The 25,161-nt window shown below is 40.6% G+C and overlaps 1 long non-coding RNA gene across 1 annotated transcript in view; it reads right to left on the minus strand.

Annotated features, from left to right (window-relative positions):
- LOC139360062 (uncharacterized) overlaps window positions 1–17,537 on the minus strand; it is an 88,500-nt gene extending 70,963 nt beyond the window's left edge. The window contains exons 1-2 of the long non-coding RNA XR_011617056.1: window positions 17,293–17,537; window positions 16,738–16,846 (exon numbers count right to left, since the gene is read on the minus strand). This is a non-coding gene — a long non-coding RNA (uncharacterized lncRNA). The remainder of the gene's footprint in view (window positions 1–16,737; window positions 16,847–17,292) is intronic.
- Between the last annotated feature and the right edge of the window lie 7,624 nt (window positions 17,538–25,161).

Raw genomic sequence — 25,161 nt, forward strand, 5'->3', positions numbered from 1 at the left:
AAAAATGTTTTCTTCTTCATTTGTCTCCTCTGACTGTTTTGCTGTTCAATGGCAGGCAGGGAAATTTAAAGTCTTCTCTATCCAGCAAGGATTGCTAAAATGAGAGCTAACTCAAGCATCTGACACTTACTGCCATGTTCTCTCTAGCCCTCCTAACACCCAAGAAACTCACTCTATAAATTCAGCAGTCCTGGCAGAGGGATGGAGTTCTACATAACATGTTCATTAAACTAAGTATTTATACGCCCACTACGTAAACATGATATATCATTCCCCAGCTTTGAGGCAGTTACATGATATATATGTATATTCACCTAAAGCCTCAGCTTTATGAATTGTATTCCGTGGAGATACCAGCAGCTCCAACAACTAGGTACACAGTCAATAATTACTTTCATCTTCTTCCTTTTATTTACTCTTTAAGAGATTCATTAAGATGAAGAATGACTGCATTGCTTTGCTAAGCCTTTTTGATTACTTTCCTAATTCATTTATCATGAACTTTGGAACTATTAGTTTAGTTTTTCACCTTCTAGTCATCTAGAATCTTGTTTTATTTAAACAAGGTTCTGCATCCTCACTGGTTTTCTTTGAACAGGCCCTTTGGCCTACACACTATTTATTTGAAGTGACACATGGTAGAATTTTTCTTTTATAAAGATACACAAGAGTGTAATGCGCATGGTTACTGAGAGTTGCTATATGTGTTAAAATTGGTACTGGATCACTCGCAAAACTTTTTAAGTGTCTATTCAATGCTATAGTCTCAAATCCCTCCACGAAGGGGAGCACTAAAGGGAGAAGGGTGGAGAGCACATACCACAAGCTAGGCCCGGTTCCAGGTGCCATTGCACACAACAGGGCACTTAATTTTCACAGCAACCCTGCAAAGTAGGTAATGCTACATCTACTTTACAGATAAAGAAGTTATGGCTCAAAAAGAACAGTGACTTACTCAATTTCATGCAGTAAGTACCGAACGTAGAATAACTCCACTAAGTGGCTGGTGCCTTGATCTGTCGACCTCTCCCCTCCCCTTTGATAATCCTAAGTACTTGAGAGTTCACCATATGCTAGATATACATGTAAGTCATTTGCATGAGATAAAGACAAAGGTCCACATTACTTACACTTCTCTCTTCCTTTACCTTTTCTTCAGAGGATACCTACCAGGTACCCCTTACTCATGACAGACATGAATACAACTATATCAATGAAAACATTAAATGTGAAGGGATTACAAAATCCAGTCAAAAGGGAAAGATTGTTAGTCTGCATAACAATTATGTTATTATTATAATTACAATTATGTTATTATAATAATAATAATATTATTATAACATAATTCAACTATATACTATAGTATATACTATCTACTAGAGACACACTTTAGACTTAAAGGTACTAATAAATTGAAAGTAAAAGGATAGAAATGGTTATACAATGCAAACTACAATCAAAAGAACACTGGAGTGCTATGCTACTATCATACAAAATACGCCTTAAAAAAAAAAAAGCTAGAAATAAAAGGAACAATTTATTGTCACCCACATAAAAGGGACAATCAGGTAGATATAACAATTATAACTATATGCACATAATAGCAGAATACCAAAATACACAAAACAAAGACTAACAGAAACAGAGAGAAAAATGAACAATAATAGTTGCAGACTTTAATATCCCACTTTGAATAATGGATAGAACAACTAGACAGAAGAGTAACAATTAAATAGAAGGCTCGAATAACACTATAAACCAACTAGACCTGAAGGATATTTATAGAACATTCCATCCAACCACAACAGAATATATATATTCTTCCCAAGTACACATAAAGCATTCTCCAGGATAGAGCACATGTTCAGCCATAAAACCAACTACAGCAAATTTAAAACAACAAAAATAATACAAAATGTATTATTTGACCTCCATGGAATGAAATTAGAAATCAATAACAGGAAAACTTTTGAGAAACTCACAAATACGTGAAAATTAAACAACACATGCCTAAATAATCAATGGGTTGAAACAGAAATAAAATGGAAAGTCAAAAATATTTTTAGATTAATCAAAATGAAGATACAACATATCAAAATTTATGGGATACAGCTAAAGCAATGCTTAGAGAAAAATATATTGCTGTAAATGCCTCTATTAAGAAAGATGATATCAAATCACATAAACTTTCACCTTAAGTTACTGGAAAAAGAAGAGCAAACTAAGTACAAAGCAAGCAAAATAAAGTAAATAATAATGATTATAGTTAAAATAATGAAATAGAGAATAGAAAAATATGAAAAATTAATGAAACCAAAAGTTGACTCTTCGATAAGATCAATAAAACTGACAAACCATTAGCTATTAATATATTGACCACAATACAAAGGAGAAGAAGCAAATTACTAGAATCATAGATGAAAGAGGGGACATTCCTAATGAACCTACAGAAATAAAAGACTATAGAAGAATACTATTAAAAATTGTATACCAATAAATTAGATTAAATGATGAAATCCCTAGGACACAAACTAGTGAAACGGACTCAAGAAGAAATACACAATCAGAATAGACATAACAAGTGAATAGATTGAATTAATAGCACAAAAAAACACCCACAAAGGAAAGCCTAGGCTTAGATGGCTTCACTGCTGTATTCTATCAAACACTTAAAGAATTAACACCAATTCTTATCAAACATTTCATTAAAAAATGGAAGAGGAGAAAACATTTCTTAGTTCATTTAATGAGGCCAGCTTTGCTCTCATACCAAAACCAGACTAAAACATCACACAAAAAAGAAAACTATAAATATGGATACAAAAACTTACAATAAAATATTAGCAAACAAAATCTAGCAATGTATCAAAAGAATTATACATCATAACCAAATAGGATTTATCACAAGAATGCAAAGCTGGTTTAACATCTGAAAGATACTTCATATCTATAGAATGAAAAAACAAAAATTACATGATCATGTTAATAGACGAAGAAAAAGTATTTGACGAAATCCAGCATCATTTCCTGATAAGAACATTCAACGAAATAGTAACAGATGAGAACTTCCTCAACCATCAGGCTGAGGTTTATCAAAATGGCATGTACAAAAACCCACAGCTAACTTATCATACTTAACGGTGCAAGATTGGATGCTTTTCCTCCAATATCAGAAACAAGACAAGGATATCCAGGCTTACCAACTCTATTCAACATTGTACTGCAGGTTGTAGCCAGGGCAACAAGGCAAGAGAACAACTGGCTTATCAGACATTAAAATCCATCAGTGTGAGCTGCAATTAACATTTAATGGCCAGGTGCGGTGGCTCACGCCTGTATTCCCAGCACTTTGGAAGGCCGAGGCAGGCAGATCATGAGGTCAGGAGATGGAGACCATCCTGGCTAATACAGTGAACCTCCATCTCTACTAAAAATACAAAAAATTAGCCGGGCATGGTGGCAGGCGCCTGTAATCCCAGTTACTCGGGAGGCTGAGGCAGGGGAATCGCTGGAATCAGGAAGGTGGAAGTTGCAGTGAGCGGAGATTGTGCCACTGCACTCCAGCCTGGGCGACAGAGTGAAACTCCATCTCAAAAAAAAAAAAAAAAAAACCAACACACATTTAATATAACTTGTTGGCTCTGTGAGAAGACAATCACTTTAGAGCTAAAATTCTACTCCAAAACACAAATTTCCCAAACTAACCCTACCCCAGCTTTAATTCTAACCTACTTTGCATGTCCTCATCAATACTTTATCCATTTAGCAAATATAGATCTATACTATAACTTAATACCTTTTACCCAAGCTGTTTTCTTAACTTATGTTATATCTCTATTCAACAGAAGCTATTACCTACTTTTTTTCATAACCCCACAGTTGAATAAATGAATTAACATTTTATGATCTTGGCTTCCCATTTTGTATATTCTTGACTTCACAGAAAACCTCCTTAAATTTACACAGCTTCACTTTCTCTAAAAGTAAACGGTAAGCACTCTTTCTGTCACTCACGTGCTCCTTTTTCCCTTAAGCACCAGTGTCTCAGAATCTGCACTCAGCCAAAAGTGTGTAAGAGAAAGATTACCTAATGGGTTCCATAATAGTTAATGTGCTTCATTTACTTTATAATGAAATGAGAAACTTAAGCTTAGTATTAAGCATGTCATTTAAAAATATTTGTTGAGTGGCTACTATATGTAGAATCTCTACTAAACCCCCCCAGAGAATCAAATACAGTAAATAATAATAATAATAAACTGGGGAATATAAAGAACTCAGTAGACTGACAGATACTAATCTGGGATGTAGTCACAGAGCTGTGATGTGATTTGAGCCAAGTCACATAATCCCTCTTTCAGTTCCCTTTTCTGAGAAAAAGAATTGTCTGTCTCAGGGACGGTAAAGAAATTTCATCTCAAGTGTCAAATCCAGTTGATTGGTAATGATGCCTTGAGTTGTGGAAAGAAATATGAGGCTCAGTTCAGGTTCCATAAAAACAGTGCTATGATCAATTTGTGATGTCTAAGAACAGTCATAAGTGAGAGTTTTGAAAAGAGCAGGTTGACTACTCGCCATCTCTAAACTATTCACGTGCAAAGACTATTCATTTTTAATAAAATATGATCTGACTCATCATGCATTATAACTTAATATCATCTTAAATTGATAGTAAAGTTATTAGTAGCTGCTTGCCTTGATTTTAATTTGCCATTAATTACTGGTTTTACAGGATACAACATTTTCTGTAAATGACTCAGAACATCTTGAATATTATTTTTATAATATATTCAGTATTTAACTAAAGATATCAATTGCATTTAATTATCTGAGTGAACAATAAAAAGTGTTGAACAAAATATCCTCTGATAAGAATGCTCATTGTCTGAATTCAAAATATCATTTTATGTCGCATCTTAAAACATCAAATTTCTCCATTTTTTTCCTGTGGTTTAATTACAAACCACAATTTGCTATCAACATAGACTGTAACTATGTAATAGTTTGATGCCTTGTTTTTTTAATGTGAGATATATATATATTCCACCAATATGTATATTTAAAAGCTTTAATTTGAATGCCAAGCAAATGATTTTTTCATTAATCAAGTTGCAAAACTATGAACAAAATAGATGAAATGGTGTAGTTTTAAAAGTGATTATTTTGTCACAATTTTAATTTTGAGACATGTATCAATGGTTAGTCAAATGTGATCCACCTAGAATTGTGAGCTGATGTCTGATACACTGATCTCTTGAATAATGCAGTATTAATGTTATTCAAATTCCATGGGTTCAATAAGACATCAGTAATTTCTTATTTTCCCAAGTAAAACCATACTTGTTCTTTAAAAAAAATTACTTTATTCTATTTCAACAAAACATTATTAATGTTATGTTATTTCTCTTTTTCTCTTAATAGGGCCTTTTAAAAATGTTATTGGTATATTTTCTGTTTTTTGATGGGAGAAGATAACATGTACATTTTTGTACGTATTGACATGTGAGTTATTTTTTACGCAAACAGAAGAAATTTATTAAGATTTCTATTAAATTCACATTTATTTTTAAATTAAAATTAAAATATTTCTTATTTATTTTACATGAAAATTCAGTAAGTGTATCTATCTGGCCAAATGGAGGGATTCTAGTATACCAAAGTTTCACTATTTTCAGTTTATATTGCCCCAATGGTCCACCCCTTTTTATTTCCTTGGCTTTTCCATCAAGTATTTAAAATAAATCATTTACATGCCACTCATTGCAACACTGGTTAAAATAATTATAAGCAGGGATCTCACTTTTTTTTTTTTAACTAAAAACAAAAGTCACAACTCAGAAATCATCTTTTCACAACCATACTGGTAATCCTAAGAATCTAATCAGGGTAGTCAGATTTTTCTCCAAACTTGTGCAAATTACTTAATTAAAAATGAACAGTAGAGAATATTTAGAATGACCTGTAATGGCTATAACCCTAAATGACAACAGAAACTTTCTATTGTCAAAGTGTAAAAGAAAACAGCCTTTATTAAATTATCATTTTCTCATGGAGCTTAAGATTCACTTGCAACACTTTAGTTCCCCAGTTGGTACTAATTTTACAACATCATCAGAGGCAAATACGGTGATTTCTCAGTGTGGTCATTTATCTTGTGTTTTTATAGCATTAGTTACTGTTTCCAAGGTGCCCAACATTTGTGCCAACAGATGGCTGGAAAATGCCTCAGTCAACAAAGGAACAATGTCTACAACAAAGGGACAATGGTTTGAGCAATCAGGGAATCACCAAGCCAGACAGCAACTAACACTTTTAAAATAACTGTAAATTATTTACAACAAAGCTCTACATTTGAAAAACTAAAAGATCTATTTCATATAATCAATTAATACTGAATAATAAAATTTTAATTGTATTTAACATACTATAGTTGGTAAGTATCAACTACATCTCCATTGACGATTGAACCTTAACAATCCATTCAGTACAAAGTTGAAACAAGATACTCACTGACTTCAAGAATTTCACAATGAATTGGGATAGGCAAATGGGTCAGGTAATTAGCTCAGCTCTTGCTTGGGTAGCAAGGAGCATGTAAATCAGATTAGGAGCACCAGGATTCCTTTCAAGGGAGGTGATACTGAGCAGAGATCTGATGGTAGAGTACACGTTAATTAGGAAAACAGGTGGTGGGAAGTCATTCAGAGGAGAGAGAAGAACATGTGGGAAGCCATAGAGCATAATAAGGCATGACCGTATCCCAGCACTGCTAGAGGTTCAATATATCTGAAGATGAGGCAGGAGCCAGAACTAGGGGCTGGATAATAGAGAAGCTTGCATGCCAAACTAATTATGAACTTTATTTTGAAAGTAGTGGAACGTTATCGGGCCACTTCAAAAGCGAAGTGTTATGTTCAGGCTTGAATTTTAGAAATCTCTCTCTGGTAGCCACGTGTACGTTGGTTTGAAAGGGAGATATCAGACAAGAGACGAATTAGAAAGCTGTTGCAATAATCTGGGTGAGAAACGAAAGATTAAACTAAAACGGTGGCTGGAGACTAGAGCCGGAGAGGGGAAACCTTTGATATCCGTCCACTTCTCTCCACACCCACCATTTCAGCAGAAGCCTAAGCCTTGCTCATCCCTTACTTAGGCTACATTTTCAAAAAGTCAGAAAAAACTTTTTCCTGAAGAAGGGGTTTCTGAGACAAGCGGGTAAAAGAAAGGTCAGTGTGTGGGAGTGTGTGTGGGAATGTGTGTGTGTGTGTGTGGCCCTGAGTAAAACTACAAGCCGAAGAGGAAGGCAGCATTATGTATTCTCTGTAGGTGAGCAGGAAGCTTGCTGCTATCCACAGTGCTAATGTAATGGGTCCGTCCTGTGCCTATTCCTTCAAAATAGGATTGAGACATCAACTGACAAAGCTTTCTCTCCTTGTATGACCCCTATTTGTTACCAATTGTAAGATGATCTGAAAATCAAGTCCGATTGCTTGGCCAGGCTGGGTTGGGTGGTACATGCGGTTGTAAGGCCAAAGGCTCTTGCCTTAGCCACGCCAAACATTTGGTGTGGAGGCCGCCGTGGGTGAGAGAGAGACACTGATCGGACCACGAGAAAAAAGCTGGAGGCTTTACTGAGCAGAGTGACAGCACAAAGCTTCCACAGCGTGGAAGGGGTCCCGAGCGGGGAGCCCGTGTTAGATTTTTTGATCACCTTTTAAACTCTTTAAGGCGGGAAATACGTGAGGCGGGAAGATGTTACCAGAGCAGGAAAGAAAGACAATTAATGTGTCTTAGATCTTGAGGAAAACCGGAATTGTAACTTAAGTTTTATCTACTTTATAACCTTGCAGCCGCATGGCAAAGAAGACAGGATCTCACAGGATTTTACAAATTGTGTTTACAGGGAATTGGAATTGGGACATAGATAAGGTCTGCTGGTCACAGAAAAACGGGCTTTTAATATTCCTTTTAGTTTTCAGGGGAGGGGGAAGGGAGAGAGGGAGCGAGGACACAGGGAAACAGCAAAAGATTCGCTGTTTATAGCTTTCTTGGGGAAGAAAACACATGCACAAATTCTTATGTTAGGAATATTTTAAGCATATGTCTCCAATATTATTCATCCAGGACCAAAGTAAGTCCTGATGCAGGAAAGGAGTGAGTTTCACAGCTTTCTGGTCCCTACTCGACCCAGGAAGCCCAGCTGGAACCTCCTCTCAGTCCCCCCTCTAGACTGGACACCCCAGCTGCTGTCCGGAACTGGGCGGCTATCGATCTGGCTACTCGATTTGGCTACTTTTTGCTGATTAGGGGCGAAGAAGGGGCCCTGCAGGTGTGGTGTCCTCTAGAGGGGAGCTTTTTAGGCTAGCGAGGGACCAGCAGGTCAATGCAGGGGTCCTCGGTAGAAGGAATGAGTTGAGCTCATTTGATGTTTCATTTGTAGGACCATTTGTAGCTTGATGGCCTCGATCCTGGCAGAAACAAATTTGACAAGGAGGTTAAAAATGCAAGGCCCCAACGCAAGTTATAGTAGGATGGCTGTCACAGGGCCTAGAAAGGGGAGGAGCCAAGGTATCCATTGGTTAAACATATTCCAGGGCCCTGAGTGTTCAAGCTCTTTTTTTTTTTTTTTTTTTTTTTACTTTTTATTTTATTTATTTGACCTTTTTAGTAATGATTCCTGACTGGTTAACGAAATAGCAACATTCTTCTCCTAAGAAGAGGCAGGTTTCTCCTCTTTCCACTGTTAATAAGTCTAGGACTCTTGGGTTTTGAAGGACTACCACATCTAGAAAATCAAGCTGGCTTTGTAAGGTCAATAGGGAGTCGGCAATTCGTTTTATGTCATCATTTAATTTTCGTGATAATTTATAATAGAATTGGTAGAGGAGATTATGCTTCTAATTCCAGTCCCAAGCCCTCCCAGTATTTCGGCTCCTACAATAGACAATAAGGGCTCGCGTGTGGCGAGATTGGGGTATAACGGGACTTTGTGACTCCTGTTCAGTATATATGGACATGGGAGGTGCTGGAAAGGAGAGAAAGCATAGTTCTTTTGGAGTGCCGTTTAGGCATCGATAGGCTGTGTTATCACAGATGAAAAACATGCCTGAAGTGAGACAGGTGAAACCTGAGGTTGTGGATATCCAGGACTGACCTCGGGAGGTATTTTTATTGAGAGCCATGCTGAAGTTTATGCATGTGAGATTTGAGGCCTGCGTGGCTGGTAAATTGGAGTCTATGGGACTGATTCATTTGGTGGTGTTTAGGACTGGGGTGGATAAGTTCTACTGTCCGGGGACAGGGACTGGGACATATGGTTGAAAATGCAATGGGAGACACATCCAACAGTTGGTTGGATTACTAGGAGAGGCTTTTTGTATTCTTGTAAGGGTGGTGTTAAACAGGCTCTAGAGATGAAAATGAGAGTTAAGGGTTTCTTGTAGCCTGGAAAGGTCTAATTTTTTGTATGGACTGGAAGTACTGGAGAGCTGGACTAAGTTTTTAATTACTTGTTGGATACACTGTTCTTTAGCCTCATCTTGGACACCCCCTCCGTCAGACATACCTATATGGGTATAATATGTCCAACAAGCATTGGCCCCCCATTTCTCAGGGCAGTCACCTCGGATCATTTTTGTGTATGTGTGTGTGAGATGTATGGCTATTGTTAGAACAAAGAGAAGCAGTTTTATAACATTCTTTTTTTATGTAAGTATATGCAGCAAAAAATGTGGGTGCTCGGAAGGGGCTACCTAATCTTCAAGAGTTTTTGAGAGAATGCTAGGTGACTCCTCCAGGGGAGGCACACTGACACGGGAGGTGTGTTGTAGTTGGAGAAATGGACATAAGTACAAAGAGGGTGGCCGGAAACCTAAGAGGAGTCATGACGTGTGGTAGGTGGGACGGTCGAAGGAAAGAGGAGGGAAAAAGGAGTAAATTGCTGTTAGAAGGAAGGACGATAGAAGAAAGGTTGATGTGATTAGGATTTTTGTCCTGGCCAGAGCTATAGTATATAATCCTACTGCAAAGAGTATAGTTAGTATACTGCTTAATAATGTAACGAAACAGTAGAAGGATTCTATTAAAGAGAGCAAGGAGAGATGTCAAAGGTCAGGTAGGTTTTTTTACTTATCCACTTTTAAGTAGGAAGAAGTTTCTCTTTAGGATTAACTACAGGAGTTGTTCTGGTCGGAGGTTTTTTTTTTTTCCCGAAATAGGAAACACAGGTCCCCTAGTAGCTGACAGGTGTATTGAAGCTGGTCTGGCTGACCTTGTGACTCCTGAGTTGATGATCTGTAAGTTCCTCAGGAGGTGTCCAAGGTTTGACTCGGGTGTGGTGAATTCAGTATTCCACTGTTACCACTTTAACTGCAATGGGGGTAGAGAGGATTACCGAGTGTAGTCCCTCTCATAAGGGATCTATAGATGGAGAAGCAGAGGGGAGAGACTTGACCAATACTAGATCTCCTGGTTGAAACAACTCTATTCCCTTTTTCCTGTCATACTTTGCAGGTAAATTTTTAAGATTTTGTTGATATTTTGCCAGAGAAGTTATATCTTTGACTAAATTGGCCATTTCCTGATCGAGCAGGAGGTCATTTGTGAGAAAAGGCCATCCATACAACACTTTACATGGACTGAGCCCCATTCTTTGAGGAGAGTTTCGAATTCTTTTTTTTTTTTTTTTTTTGAGACAGAGTCTTGCTCTATTGCCCAGGCTGGAGTGCAGTGGCGTGATCTTGGCTCACTGCAACCTCCACCTCCCGGGTTCATGCCATTCTCCTGCCACAGCCTCCCGAGTAGCTGGGACTACAGGTGCCTGCCACCACAAGACAGTGGGCCATGGGAGATGAGTTTTTTTGCACTAGCTTTTTCAAATGTCTCTTAAATGTTCCATTAGCCTTTTTGACTTTTTTTGAGGATTGTGGCCTCCAGGCACAGTGAAGGTGATACTGTATTCCTAGTGCCTTGGAAATTTCTTGAGTTATTGTAGCTTTAAAAGCTGGTCCATTGTTGCTCTGTAAGCTTTGGGGAAGTCCAAATCTAGGAATTATTTTATGAACTAAGACTTTAACCACCTCTTGGGCCTTTTCTGTTTTACAAGGGAAGGCTTTCGCCCAATTTGTAAAGGTATTAACACAGACCAATAAGTACGGAAATCCTCTTGACTTTGGCATATGGGTAAAATCTAACTGCCAGTCCTCTCTAGGATAATGTTCTGTTCTTTGTCCTTTTGGAGGGGCTTTATGGTGGGCTCAGGAGTTATCTTTTTGGCACGCTTTACAGGCTTCGACTACTTGCCAGATGGTTTTGAGGAGGTGTGGCCCTGAAAATAGGGATGTGGGCATCTTATGGGTACTTTTAATACCTATATGAAAAGTTTGGTGGAGGGTTTTAAGTATTTTCCACTGGCTGGCTTCAGGTATGAGCATCTTTTTTTCCTCTGTTGTTAGCCACCCTGAGGGGAGAAAACTATGTCCTGGTGAAAGTCCCCATTTTGTTTCAGTTGGGGAATACTGTGGCTTAACTTCTTGAAGGGGGTTGCTCCACACCAGGGGGCCTTTTATGGGCAGCTTTGGAGGAAAGCCCTGCCTGGCAGCAAGTTTGGCCTCAGTGTCCGCTCGGCGGTTTTTATTTTTTGCCTCCTCTCCTTCACCTTTTTGATGGCCTCGGCAGTGTAAGACTGCCACCTTTTTAGGCTTTTGCACTGCATGCAATAACTCCATGATTTCTCTGTGGTACTTAATGGGTGTTCCTCCAGAGGTGAAGAACTCTCTTTCTTTTCATATTGCTGCATGTGCACGTAAGACGAGATAAACATACTTGCTATCTCTGTACACATTTATTTACTTTTTTCTCCCAGCGCTAAGGCTCAGGTAAGCGCCACTAGTTCTGCTAACTGAGCACTGGTCCCTGGGGGAAGAGCTTATTTTCAAGTACTGCTGCATCACTAACTAAGGCATAGCCTGCCTTTCGTACCCCATTTTCTACAAATGAACTTCCATCGGAGTCCAGGTTAAGGTCAGGGTTGGCTAAGGGGAGTTCTAAGAGATCTTCTTAGGCGGCGTAAGTCTGAGCTATAATTTGTTGGCAGTCAAGTTCGATCGGTTCCTCATTCTCTGGGAGAAAAGTGGCAGGGTTGAGGGCTGCACACGTGCCCATTTGAAATACTGGTCCCTCAAGGAGTAGTGCCTGGTATTTGAGTAAGCAGTTATCTGAGAGCCACAAACTTCCTTTAGCATTTAATATGCTGCTTATATCATGAGTAGTCTAGATGGTGAGATCCTTTCCTTGTATTATTTTAATAGCCTCTGACACTAAGATGACTACTGCTGCAACTACCCGTGAACAACGAGGCCAGCCTTTGGCTGCTACATCAATTTTTTTGCTTAGTATGCCACCGGTTGTGGGGCTGTCCTGCGAGTCTGAGTAAGAACTCCAAGAACTATTCCTGCTCTCTCGGTGACATATAAAGAGAAATTTTGTCCTGTGGGGGGGCTCAGGGCTGGAGCTTACACTAGGGCCTGCTTTAAAGTTTTGAAGGCTGTTTCTGCCTCTGGTTCCTAGTCTACTAGATGGGTGTTTGCCTTTTGAGTCTCTTTTATCAGGGTATAGAGTGGCCTGGCCACTTCACTGTATCTAGGAATCCACAGTCAGCAAAAGCCAGTGATTCCAAGGAACCCCCGCGACTGTCTCAATGTCTTAGGGTGAGGATAGGCCAATATAGGCTGAATACGCTCTTTGCTAAGGGCCCTAGTTTCTTTGGCTAGGACTAGGCCTAGATATTTAACTTGTTGTAGACAGAGCTGAGCTTTTGTCCTAGACCCTTTGTACCCCAGGTTAGCTAGAAAGTTTAAGAGGTCTAGAGTAGCCTGTGACATGAGGCTTTTGAACTGGTAGCCAGAAGTATATCATCCACATATTGCAGGACTAGAGTGCCTGGACTTGAGAATTGGTCTAGCTCTTGGGCCAATGCCTGATTAAACAGATGAGGGTTATCTCTAAAGCCTTGGGGCAAGACTGTCCACATAAGCTGGATGTGGGGTCTTACAGGATCCTCAAAGGCAAAGAGGAACTGGGAGTCAGAGTGCAGGGGAATGCAGAAGAAGGCACCTTTGAGGTCTAGAACAGTAAACCATTCTGCTTCCTCTGGTATCCAAGAGAGCAGTATATAGGGGTTGAGTATAGCAGGATATAAAGGAATTACTGCCTCATTGATGATTCTGAGGTCTTGCACTAGTCTCCACTGACAATTGGGATTTTGTATTCCTAGGATTGGGGTGTTGCAAGCACTGCTACATTTTTTTCTGTAAACCTTGAGCTTTTAAATTTTTAACAATATTCTGTAAACCTTTGATAGCTCCAGGTCTTAAGGGATATTGACTTTGATAAGGAAAAGTGGTGAGGTCTTTTAGCTTGATTTGGACTGGATGGGCATTCTTTCCCTTCCAAATTGTTCTTCTAAGGCCCAGACCTCAAAGTTAATTTCTTCTTGAAGTAGGGGACAACAAATGGGTAATTTGTTCCCCACATTCATGTAGATAATGGCCCCAGCTTTGGCTAGTATGTCCCTCCCTAAAAAAGGTGTGGGACTTTTGGGCATAACAAGAAAGGCATGTGAAAAGAGCAAAGTCTCCCCATTGCAGCTGAGGAGGTGGGAGAAATACCTGGTTACAAGCTGTCCTAAGATTCCTCAGATAGTAACAGACTTTGAGGACAGCCATCCCGGGCAGGAGATTAAAACTGAGAAGGCCGTGCCAGTGTCCAGGAGGAAGGCCACTTCCTGGCCCTCAACGGTCAAACCTACCCAGGGCTCTGTGAGGGTGATGGCATGAGCTGGCGCTGGCCCCGGGCACCCTCAGTCCTGTTGCTGAATCATCTGGTTGGGTGCTTCTGGTCCAGAGGGCCTTTATCCTCTGGGGCAGTGTGCCTTCCAGTGATTGCCTTGGCATATGGGCATGGGCGAGGGGGCGGTTTGTTTTTTGTTGGACAATTTTTTTAAAGTGTCCTTGCAAACCACACTGATAACAAGCCCTACTGGGCAATTGGCCAGCTCCTCTCTTGGTTGTCTCTGAGCCACCAAGGTCTGCCTGTCTGAGGGCCATGACTAAGGCTGCAGACTTTCTCTTATCTTGCTTTTCCCTTTCGGCCTGTTCCTCTTGGTCCCTGTTATAGAACACCGAGGTTGCCAGGTTTAATAATGTCTCCAAATGTTGTTCTGGGCCTAAAGCAGACTTTTGGAGTTTTCTCCTAATGTCAGACGCTGATTGGGTGATAAATTTATCCTTTAAAATAAGTTGGCCTTCTACGGAATCTGGAGTTAGGGAGGTGTGCTTTCTTAGGGCCTCCCTTAGCCTTTCAGTAAAAGCGGAGGGTTTTCCTCTTTTCCCTGTGTAATTGTGGATAGCATTGAGTAGTTTATAGGCTTTTTCTTAGTCTTTCTCAACCGTTCCAAAATGCAAGTTAGCAAATGCTTGCGGCTCCAATCTCCATGATCTGAGTCAGTATCCTCATGAGGGTCGGCACTGGGGACTGCCTGTTGCCCTGTGGGGACTTTCTCCCTCTCCTCCAGGGTCATTCGATGGTTTACCTGGCTAAAGTACCACAGATCCTTAAATTGCCGGGCTGCTGCTAAAGCTGCTTCTTTTTCAGTAGAACTTAAGGTCTGATCAAGAAGCAACATGATCTCTCTTCCATATTAGAGCAAAGTACTGCCCCAATCCTTGTAGGACATCTATATCGTTATCAGGATCATCCAAGCATTTCCCTAAATCTGCCTTTATTTGTTTCAAATCTGAGAGTGTGAAGGGGGCATGCAGGTGAATGGGCCCAAATTCTCCTCCTACTGCTTATAAGGGACATAGTTTGGGTGCCTGGCTCAGGAGTTTATGTTCTCTTTCCAGTGTGCCTTTAACACTTCAGTGCGGCCGGATGGAGGAGTGTCAGTGGGAGGGGGGACTGGGGCTGAGGGAAGAGGCCCTGAGTATGGAGACACTTGTGGGTTTCTGTCATTTGGGCAAAACTTGCAGGCTTGGCCCAGGGCAGTATTGTCACAAAGGCAAAGAAAGCCTGTACATAAGGGACTTCACTCCATTTACCTTCCTGTTTACAGAAAAGATCTAGTTGTAGAAGGGTGTTATCATTCATACTTCCTTCGTAGGGCCAAGTGTCTCCATTTTGTAAGGAATACTGTGGCCAGGCAGTGGCACAGAAGAAAATCTGCTGCTTCTTTTTTAAGGTTTCAGGGTCAAATTTGTCCCAGTTATTCAGGATACATCTCAAGGGAGTGTCCGGATTTGAAGGTATGGTGCCCATCTGGAATTTTAAACAAAGGGATGCTCGCACCCCTGGTTAGTCCTGGACTTGTCTTCCCTTAGGGCGTCCCCCAAGGGTCAGGTCCAGTTGGGCTCAAAGCTCATGGCCGCTTTTCCTGAGGCCTCCATCTACCGAATTTAACCATGCTTACCGGATTTAACCATGCTTACCGGATTTGACCACGCTTACCGGATTTAACCACGCTTACCGGATTTAACCACGCTTACCGGATTTAACCATGCTTACCAGATTTAACCATGCTTACCAGCGGGATGGAAACTTCCCTTGCCCCTGCCGTGCGCCCACTGACCACTAAATGGGGCAGAAGGACTGCTGGATTGATTGTGGTCCTTCTGCCAATGCATCCTACCTGTTCCAGGGTGGCAAGGCCTGGGTCTGGGACACCACTGATGCTTGCATGCTAAGGCCCAATTTACATGTACCTGGCCATAAAACTGTCCTTCAAGGAGGAATCTCTGAATCAGAGACAAGAGGTTTAGTAAGCTTTAAGGGGGTGGTGGATGTCCTCTAGGCCAGGGCTGAGAGAACTGCTGCTATACTCTAGCCTTCCGTCCCCACTTGCCATCAAAGGAGTAAGCCCCTCTCTTAAGGCGGTACCAGTATCCCGTGTCCTAACTGACTATATTTTCTTCCTTCCGATACCAACTACTGAATGGTTCAAATAGCAATTCGATGGCTCTAAGAGCTGTACCTGTGCACCACAGATTGTACTTGAGAGGCCCCAAGGAAGGGGAAAGTCTCCCTGGGGAGCAATGGAGGAAATGCCCTAAGGCTTCTACTATCCACAGGAAAATCACAGACTTGTCCTTAAATTGTCCTGATGTGGGGGACCGTATACTACGGTGGGGAACTGGTCCTTCCAAAGAGCCATCAAATGGTGACACCTGCCTAAACCCGGGAGGGCACCATGAACAGGGATCTTCTGGGCACCACCCCAAGAATTTAAGACTTCTGAATAGGGAATCTTGATCCTGCCTAGCAGGAATAACCTTGCTTGCGAGATGAGGAAAGACGTCTAGCCGGCGGACATTAGGACCCAGGAGACAGGGTTCAGAAGATGTAGGGGTCTCACGCTCAGTAACCCCTGCAGGGGGAGCCTCTGGCAGGGCCATGGTCTCATCCAGGAAGTCTGGGAGACTAGAACCTCCGCTAACTCCCTGGTGTACTTCGGGACCGCCACGGAAAGTGAAAGAGTATGAACTGGATCCAGACTAACCAACATTCCCAGCCCCGCAGGGTCAGGGGTTGTTAGAGCGCCCTTTTCCGGACGGCCTGTTACCCGTGTCTTCAGTTCAGCTGCCGCTAATCGCCCTTAAGTGGCCGACAGCTGCCGGTGTAGCCTCCGCATTCTAAGGAAGGACAGGACAGAATAGCAAGCGAAAGAGGTCCGATCCTACTCACCACGTGAAGATCTAGATGCCTTTCCTGGAGATTCTCCTGGCTGGCTCACCAAAAATGTAACGCCAAAGGTTCTTGCCTTAACCACGCCAAAGATTTGGTGTGGGGCAGCCTGAGGGGACAGAGAGACACGGATGGACCAAGAGAAAAAAGCTGGAGGCTTTACTGAGCAGAGCGACAGCCCAAAGCTTCCACAGCGTGGAAGGCGTCCCGAGCGGGGGGCCCGTGTTAGATTTTTCGATCACCTTTTAAACTCTTTAAGGCGGGAAATACGTGAGGCGGGAAGATGTTACCAGAGCGAGAAACGAAGACAATTAACATGTCTTAGATCTTGAGGAAAACTGGAATTGTAACTTAAGTTTTATCTACTTTATAACCTTGCAGCGGCATGGCAAAGGAGACAGGATCTCACAGGATTTTACAAATCCTGTTTACAAGGAATTGGAATTGGGAGCATAAATAAGGTCCGCTGGTCACAGAAAAACGGGTTTTTAACATTCTTTTTAGTTCCAGGGGAGGGGCAAGGGAAAGAGGGAGCGAGGACACAGAGAAGCTTACGGCAAAAGTTTTGCTGTTGGCCGGGCGCGGTGGCTCAAGCCCGTAATCCCAGCACTTTGGGAGGCCGAGACCATCCTGGCTAACACGGTGAAACCCCGTCTCTACTAAAAAAATACAAAAAACTAGCCGGGCGAGGTGGCGGGCGCCTGTAGTCCCAGCTACTCGGGAGGCTGAGGCAGGAGAATGGCGGGAACCCGGGAGGCGGAGCTTGCAGTGAGCTGAGATCCGGCCACTGCACTCCAGCCTGGGCGACATGGCGAGACTCCGTCTCAAAAAAAAAAAAAAAAAAAAAAAAAAAAAAAAAAAAAAAAAAAAAAGTTTTGCTGTTTATAGCTTCTTGGGGGAAGAAAACACATGCACAAATTTTGATGTTAGGAATATTTTAAGCATATATCTTTAATATTATTCATCCAGGACCAAAGTAAGTCCTGATGCAGGAAAGGAGTGAATTTCACAGCTTTCTGAGCCCCTACTCGACCCAGGAAGCCCAGCTGGAACCTCCTCTCACTGTTAGGCTAGATTTTAATTACAGTTAAGTGACAGTAACTTTCCTCATTCTTATTTGACCTGGTATTTTCTGGTTTCAATTTCTCTCGTTGAAAGGAATAACATTCCTAAGGCAAAATTCACAAGGCAGGTATCTAATAATTTGTTCAGGTACTGTTGAAAGAAATTAACGAAATGATCCATCCCTCCGTCAGCACTCCCACATGTGTGCACCTACACATATCCCCACACACTGGCTTTCTTCCAGTTCTTTAAATCTCAGGTTCTGAAAGAGATGCAAAAATGACTGGTACATTAAACCTGGCTTGTAAGCACCTACACACCAGGAAATGAATGTTCACAATAAAAGGCACAGTAAGGTGAGTGTCAATTCAGAACAGCAGAAGTGGAAATGTATATTCATTTGTAAATATTAGAAAGGATTTCATGGCTACATTGGCACTTGAGATCATTTCGAAGAATATCAATAATTAGAGACTGGTGGAGAATATTCCAGACACAGGGGAAAACATGCAAAGATGATAAGGAAAGACAGATTGATAGGTTCAGAAAAGTGTAGGGAAGAGGGGGATGAAAAAAAATTTATTAATGGGTACAAATATGTGATTTGATAGAAGAAATAAGACAGAGTTAAAGAGATCAGTAGGGTCATTCTAGTTCACAGTCATCTATTGTATATTTCATAATAACTAGAAGATAATTCAAATAGTTCTAGCATAAAGGACAAATATGTAAGGTGATGGACATCCCAAGCACACTGATTGGATCTTTACAAATTATATGAATGTATTAAATTCTCACATGGATCCCAAAACTATGTACATCTATTACGCATCAAAAAAATAAATTTAAAAGAAGAAAACTGTAGGGAACCCACTCTGGCTGAGGTATACAGCATGGGGAGGGATGGAGTTGAACTGTCAGAGCCATTAGGTCAAACTAGAAATTGTCAGTGAGGTATTGGTGTTTAATCCTGGCAACCACAGGAAATGATTGCCTAGTATTTAAGCAAACTGGCGATGTGAACCATGCTTCAGAATTTAGTTTTTATTCTAAAAATAGAAAAAAAAAAAAACTATCTAAACCTTCTGGCCACTATTTTATTTTCCCAGTGAAAACTGTAGGAATCATCTCAGGGTTTACACGGAAAAATCACTTTTAAAGATACGTTTGCATATATTTTCCCATTTAGTCGTCATGGAAACTCTGAAGCAGGTACTGTCCTGGCTTTCCTGTTTACTAGATGTATGACCTTGGACAAGATACCTAAGTCAGCATTCATCTCTAGCATGGTAATAACAGTATAGTACCTACTTCCTGTGTTTAATGTATAAAAGACACAATGGATGTAAAAGCACGTGGCACCGCACCTATGGTATAAGCTTTCAGTAAAAATTAGATTTATAATTATCATCATTATTATTACTTTGTAACAAGGAAAATGAGACAGAAAAGTTAGGTGATTTGTCCAAAGTAGCTGGGCTAGGAAGTGGCAGAATTAAACTTGACTGCAAGCTACTGGCATGATGTTTCTAAACTGTAAAGCATATCCTGCTCCCTGTGAGAGAGTAAGTAAATTAGAGGTTCAATAATGGAGAACTGACTAGGCAAATTGTGCCTCCCTATCATGTGGAATTCTACAAACCAATTATGGTGATGTTCAAGAATTATTTTTTCCAACATGGAAAGAGTCAAATATATTATTACATTATTTAAAAGTTAACGATGTACACTAAGACTTTTATTAAGATGAATAATAGAAATATCCTTTCAGGGTAGAAAATATCCTAAAAGGATGTATGTGCCAAGGCTCTCAGTGACTGAAAAAGAGTGAGAATGGATTTTTCTTATTCCTATGCTCACTCATCTGTGACCATAGTAATATATGCCATGTTTGATATATCCATGTTGAACACAATTTGTCCTAAAATACATCTTTTAAACTTCCACCCTTCCCCCACTGACCCTAAAACATCCTTCCTTTCCGTAGCACACCTGTCCTGGTGCCAAACACACAAAGCCTTCTTTTCTAATATGTTATATCCTACCTAAGATCCTGTGAGGAATAGTTCTTGGCAGAACACATGACTCGCCCATTATTTAATCGTGCTACTGTCTGTTGTTTGTTGCAAAGGGCTAATCTTAATCATAGAAAAATTTAATGTTCTATAGAGATCTTTACTGTGGGCTATGTAGAATGGTAAGAAAAAAATTTGATTTCCCACTTTCCCTTGTTCTCTGTCATAACCAAGGATCTAAAATTCATTCCAAATCTCAGTCTAATATCTTTTTTGAAATGTATGTATGTAAAATATACATAACTTAAAATTTACTGGCCGGGCGCGGTGGCTCACGCCTGTAATCCCAGCACTTTGGGAGGCCGAGGCGGGCGGATCACAAGGTCAGGAGATCGAGACCACGGTGAAACCCCGTCTCTACTAAAAATACAAAAAATTAGCCGGGCGCGGTTGTGGGCGCCTGTAGTCCCAGCTACTCGGGAGGCTGAGGCAGGAGAATGGCGTGAACCCGGGAGGCAGAGCTTGCAGTGAGCCAAGATCGCGCCACTGCACTCCAGCCTGGGCGACAGAGCGAGACTCCGTCTCAAAAAAAAACAAAAAACAAAAAACAAAAAAAAAAACTTAAAATTTACTATCTTAACCCTTTTAACTGTAAAATTCAGTGACATTCACATTGTACAACCATCATCACCATTCATCCACAGAACTCTTTTCATCTTGCAAAACTGGAACTGTGTACCCATTAAACAATAACTCCTACCCCCTCCTCCAAGCCCCTGGCCACCACCGTACTACTTTCTGTCTCTAGGAATTCGATTACTCTAGATACTTCATATACATGGAATCATTGCTGTGTTTGTCCTTTTGTGAATGGCTTATTTCACTTAGCATCATGGCCTCAAAGTTCATCCGCGTCATATGCAGCTGGAAGCCATTATCCTCAGTGAACTAACGCAGAAACAGAAAAACAAAATACCATGTGTTCTCACTTATAAGTAGGAGCTAATTATTGGGTACACGTGGACATAAAGTTAGGCACAATAGGCACTGGGGAGTACAAGAAGAGGGAGAAAGCAGGGCAAGAGTTAAAAGCCTACCTATTAGGTATTGTGCTGCCCACCTGAGTGACAGACCCATTTGTACTCCAAACCTTGGCATCACACAATATACCTTTGTAAAAAACCTTCTTATGGACCCCTGATTCTAAAATAAAAGTTTTAAAAAATGATTACGTTAAATTAAATTTAAATTAAAAGGACATACCATTTGACCAACATCAACAAAAAAATTTCATCCATGACGTAGCAAGTGTCAGAATTTCCTTCCTTTTTAAAGACTGGACAATAGTCCGTTGCATGAATGTGCCACATTTTTTTATCCCTTCATTCATTAATGATGACTTCCGTTGCTTTCATGTTTTGGCTATTGTTAATAATGCCACCGTGAACATGGGTTTACCAAAATCTCTTCAAGTCCCTATTTTCTATCCTTTTGGGTACAATCCAGAAATGGAATTGCTGGATAACACTATTTGTTGAAAGCCTGTCTTTCCCCCCACTGAATGGTCTTAACCTTGTTGAAAAATCATTTACTATATATGTGAGGGTTTGTTTTTGGGCCCTCCATTTTATTCCATTGGTTTATATATCTGTCTTTATGCCAGTACCAAACTATTTTGATTACTGTAGCTTTGTAGTAAGTTTTGAAATCAGGAAGTGTGAGACCTCCAATTTTGTTCTTCTTTTTCAAGATTGTTTTGGCTACTTGGGGTCCTTTGAGATTCCACTATGAACTTTAGGATGGATTTTTCTATTTCTTCAAAATTACCAATGGGATTTTAATAGAGACTGCAATGAATCCGTAGTTCACCTTGAATCTGTAGTTCATCGCTATCTTAATAATAAATCTTTCCATTTGTGAACACCGGATGTCTTTCCTTTTATTGTCTTCTTTAACTTCTCTAATGATTTTTCTTTCTTTTTCCAGCTCATTGGCCTATAATGCCCTTTCCTAGACTTTGCCTTTTTCCTCTGTAGTGGTTTGAGGTTTTATTGACTTAGTCTGACTCTGTTTGATATGCAAAAATAGGCAATTTAAACCCTTTGATATGTCATGTAAGGAGCGATGATATGTTATGGCAGAGGTCCTGGGTATTCTGAATAGTTGGTGACATCATTAATTTAGCTGTCTAAATTGGTGAAATAATCATTATGTAATGATGAATGAAAAAATATACCACATAAGACCCCTGAAAAAGCAAATATCAGAGTTCTCTCACCCTATGTCTTTTGCCAATGGCTATAACTGTCCACTATGGAATGTGAGTGGTCATGGAGTTGGCAGAGGAGATCATTGGAAGAACATGAGATAAGATATCACGGACATAGATGGGGTAATGTAAAAATTGTTATAAGTTTCCTTACTAGAGCTTAAGTTTGAGTATAGCCTGTTTCAATGTTTGCTAACCTTCAAAAAGTTTTCAATAAAATCCCCTGAGATTCTTACATGCCCTAATGTTCTCTCTCCTATGTCTCCTAAGAAGTCATGAGTACAGAAGTGAGCATCCAGGAACATATTTGGCAAGGGATTTGAAACTGAGGGCCAGGACGCAATAGCCCATGAATGTATGAGAACATCTGGTGCTCCGTGAGATATTCTAGTGATAACAACAGCAAAAAAGCTCTATTCTCGTGAGAACAATTTGAATCGATCTGATTCTTGATCTCTGACATTGTAATTTGAAATTACAGAAGTATTCAGGCCCTCAGGAGTGGTAACTAAAATGGAGAAGCTGCGCTGAAAGGTGCCGTGGGCAAGTCAAAATTAAAATTAAGTTGAGTTACACAGCAGCAGAAACTGCTACTGTACTAGCATAGTATCTCACAGCAGTAGTCAGTACTAGTCAGGATGAAGAGCAGGAATCAGAGCTGTTAGGAAGAAGACACTATCGCTAAAGGAAGCACTCAAAAGCTAATCCAGTCATGCCACTCACCAACTTAAAGTTAAACCTCCCATGGGGTCCATCATGATCTGCCCCCATCTTTTACCTCCATCTCACAACTCCCACCACTCACTCCTGTTGTCTTTCAGCCCCAGTGATCCCCCATACTGAACTACAGTAGTCTCCTGCAACCCACTTTTGCTTTACAGGTTTCAGTTTCCCATGATCAACCACAATCTGAAAATATTAAGTGGAAAATTCCAGAAATAAACAATTCCTAAGTTTTAAATTGCACACCCTCCTGAGTAGCATAATGAAATTTCATACCATCCTGGCTAACACGGTGAAACCCCGTCTCTACTAAGAAATACAAAAAACTAGCCGGGCGAGGTGGCAGGCGCCTGTAGTCCCAGCTACTCGGGAGGCTGAGGCCGGAGAATGGCATGAACCCGGGAGGCGGAGCTTGCAGTGAGCTGAGATCCGGCCACTGCACTCCAGCCTGGGCTACAGAACGAGACTCCGTCTCAAAAAAAAAAAAAAAAAAAGAAATTTCATGCCATCCCTGCATCCCACCTGGGACGGGAATCATCCCTGTGTCAGTGTCTCCACAGTGCCTCAGCTCCCCACCCATTTATTACTCAGAGGCCGATTCAGTGATCAGATCAACCATTGCAGTACTGCAGTGCACATGCTCATGTAAACCTCATTTGACTTAGTAATGGCCTCAAAGCACAAGAGTAGCAATGCTGACATATTGTTATAATTGTTCTATTTTATTACTGTTTTTAATCTCTCACTGTGCCTAATTTAGAAATTAAACTTTATCGTAAGTATGTATGTATAGGGAAAAAAACATAGTATATATAGAGTTTAATATTATCCATGGTTTCAGGCATCCACTGGGGGTCTTGGAATGTATCCCGGTGGATAAGGGGGGACTACTGTACTTGCGGTTCCTGAAACGGAGCACGTGCTCTCTCAGCTCTTGGCCAAAGGACATGCTGTGTGCCCCATCTGCAACACCCACCTCTGCCTACCTCATCTAGTTGATCACTCCTACTTCTCTCTCAGGGTTTAAGACTATGTCTAGACTAGGAACCTTTCCTCTGGGCTTCATTTGTGCTTTGTGAGTTTCTTTATTTGCCACGCCTGCAGTGAACTACAAGCTCCTTGAGGAGGGTTTGTCCTTTATGGCCAGGCTTAGCTAGGCACCTGGCACATACCAGTGAGGCAGGAAAATAGGGTCTGGAGGCAGGAAACATATGGCCTATTCACACTTCAGCTATGACAGAAAATATCCTCTCCATAGGTCATACACCAAGTAACCAATGAAAACCTCTAGAGGGCATTTAAACCCCAAAAAATTCTGGTAACGGGGCCCTTGAGCCCCTATGCTCGGGCCTGCTCCCACACTGTGGAGTGTACTTTCATTTTCCGTAAGTTTCTTCATTCCTTCCTTGCCTCATTTGTGCGTTTTATCCAATTATTTGTTCAAGATGCCAGGAACCTGGACACCCTCCACCAGTAACAGTAGGAGCTCAGTATCTGTTTTACTAAAAGTCATACTCTCAGGTTAAATTTTATAAGAAAATCCAATTATATGCAGCATACAAAAAAATGGAAATGTAGTGGTGAAATTGTGAAATGAAGTACAATTCAAGAGGAAATAATGAAACAAATCAGAGAATCACTTTGACGAAATGATGCAATTCATAAGAAGGCAATGTCTCCACGGGTGATACTTCCTCCAGGAGCTCTCCTCTCTCCATCCAACCTGGTTTAGGTTTCTGCCTAACCCCCTCACCTTTCTTGCAACCCTCTCTACTGACATCATTTGTCTTGGTGGGGTTCCCCACAACTCTGTAGTTCTTCTAGAGGAGTGACCATATCTTTTTACCTTTTTATCTCCAGCATTTGATAAATGGTGAATGGAGGAATGAGACAGAGGCAAGAATCTTTTGCAAAAAATAACATGACATCAAAATACATAACGAAAAACTGTAACAAGTGAAAGTAGAAATGACAGTTATACAATCATGAGATATTTTAACACACTACTATCCATCTTTGACAAATCAATTGAATAAAAAATAAATAAGGGCAGAAAAGAATTGAACTATATAACAAGGTTACATTAATAAATACTGAACTTTGTAACCCAGATGTAGAAAATGCTTCTATAAATCAGATGTTTACAAAAATAGACCATGACCAGCCCACAAAGAAAACTTCAATTTACTGCACAAATCGCAAATTATGTAGAACAAGTTCCTGAAGGAAATACAAAAACAAAAAAGGAAGAAAAAGGAGAGAGATAGCAGAAGCCACTTAGCAATTTAGAAAGCTTTACCAATGATCTTATAAAGGCTGACATTATTTGAAGCAATAATACCCTTTCCAGAG

The sequence above is a fragment of the Macaca nemestrina genome, chromosome 19 (genome assembly GCF_043159975.1).
Source record: "Macaca nemestrina isolate mMacNem1 chromosome 19, mMacNem.hap1, whole genome shotgun sequence".
Classification (NCBI taxonomy): domain Eukaryota; kingdom Metazoa; phylum Chordata; class Mammalia; order Primates; family Cercopithecidae; genus Macaca; species Macaca nemestrina.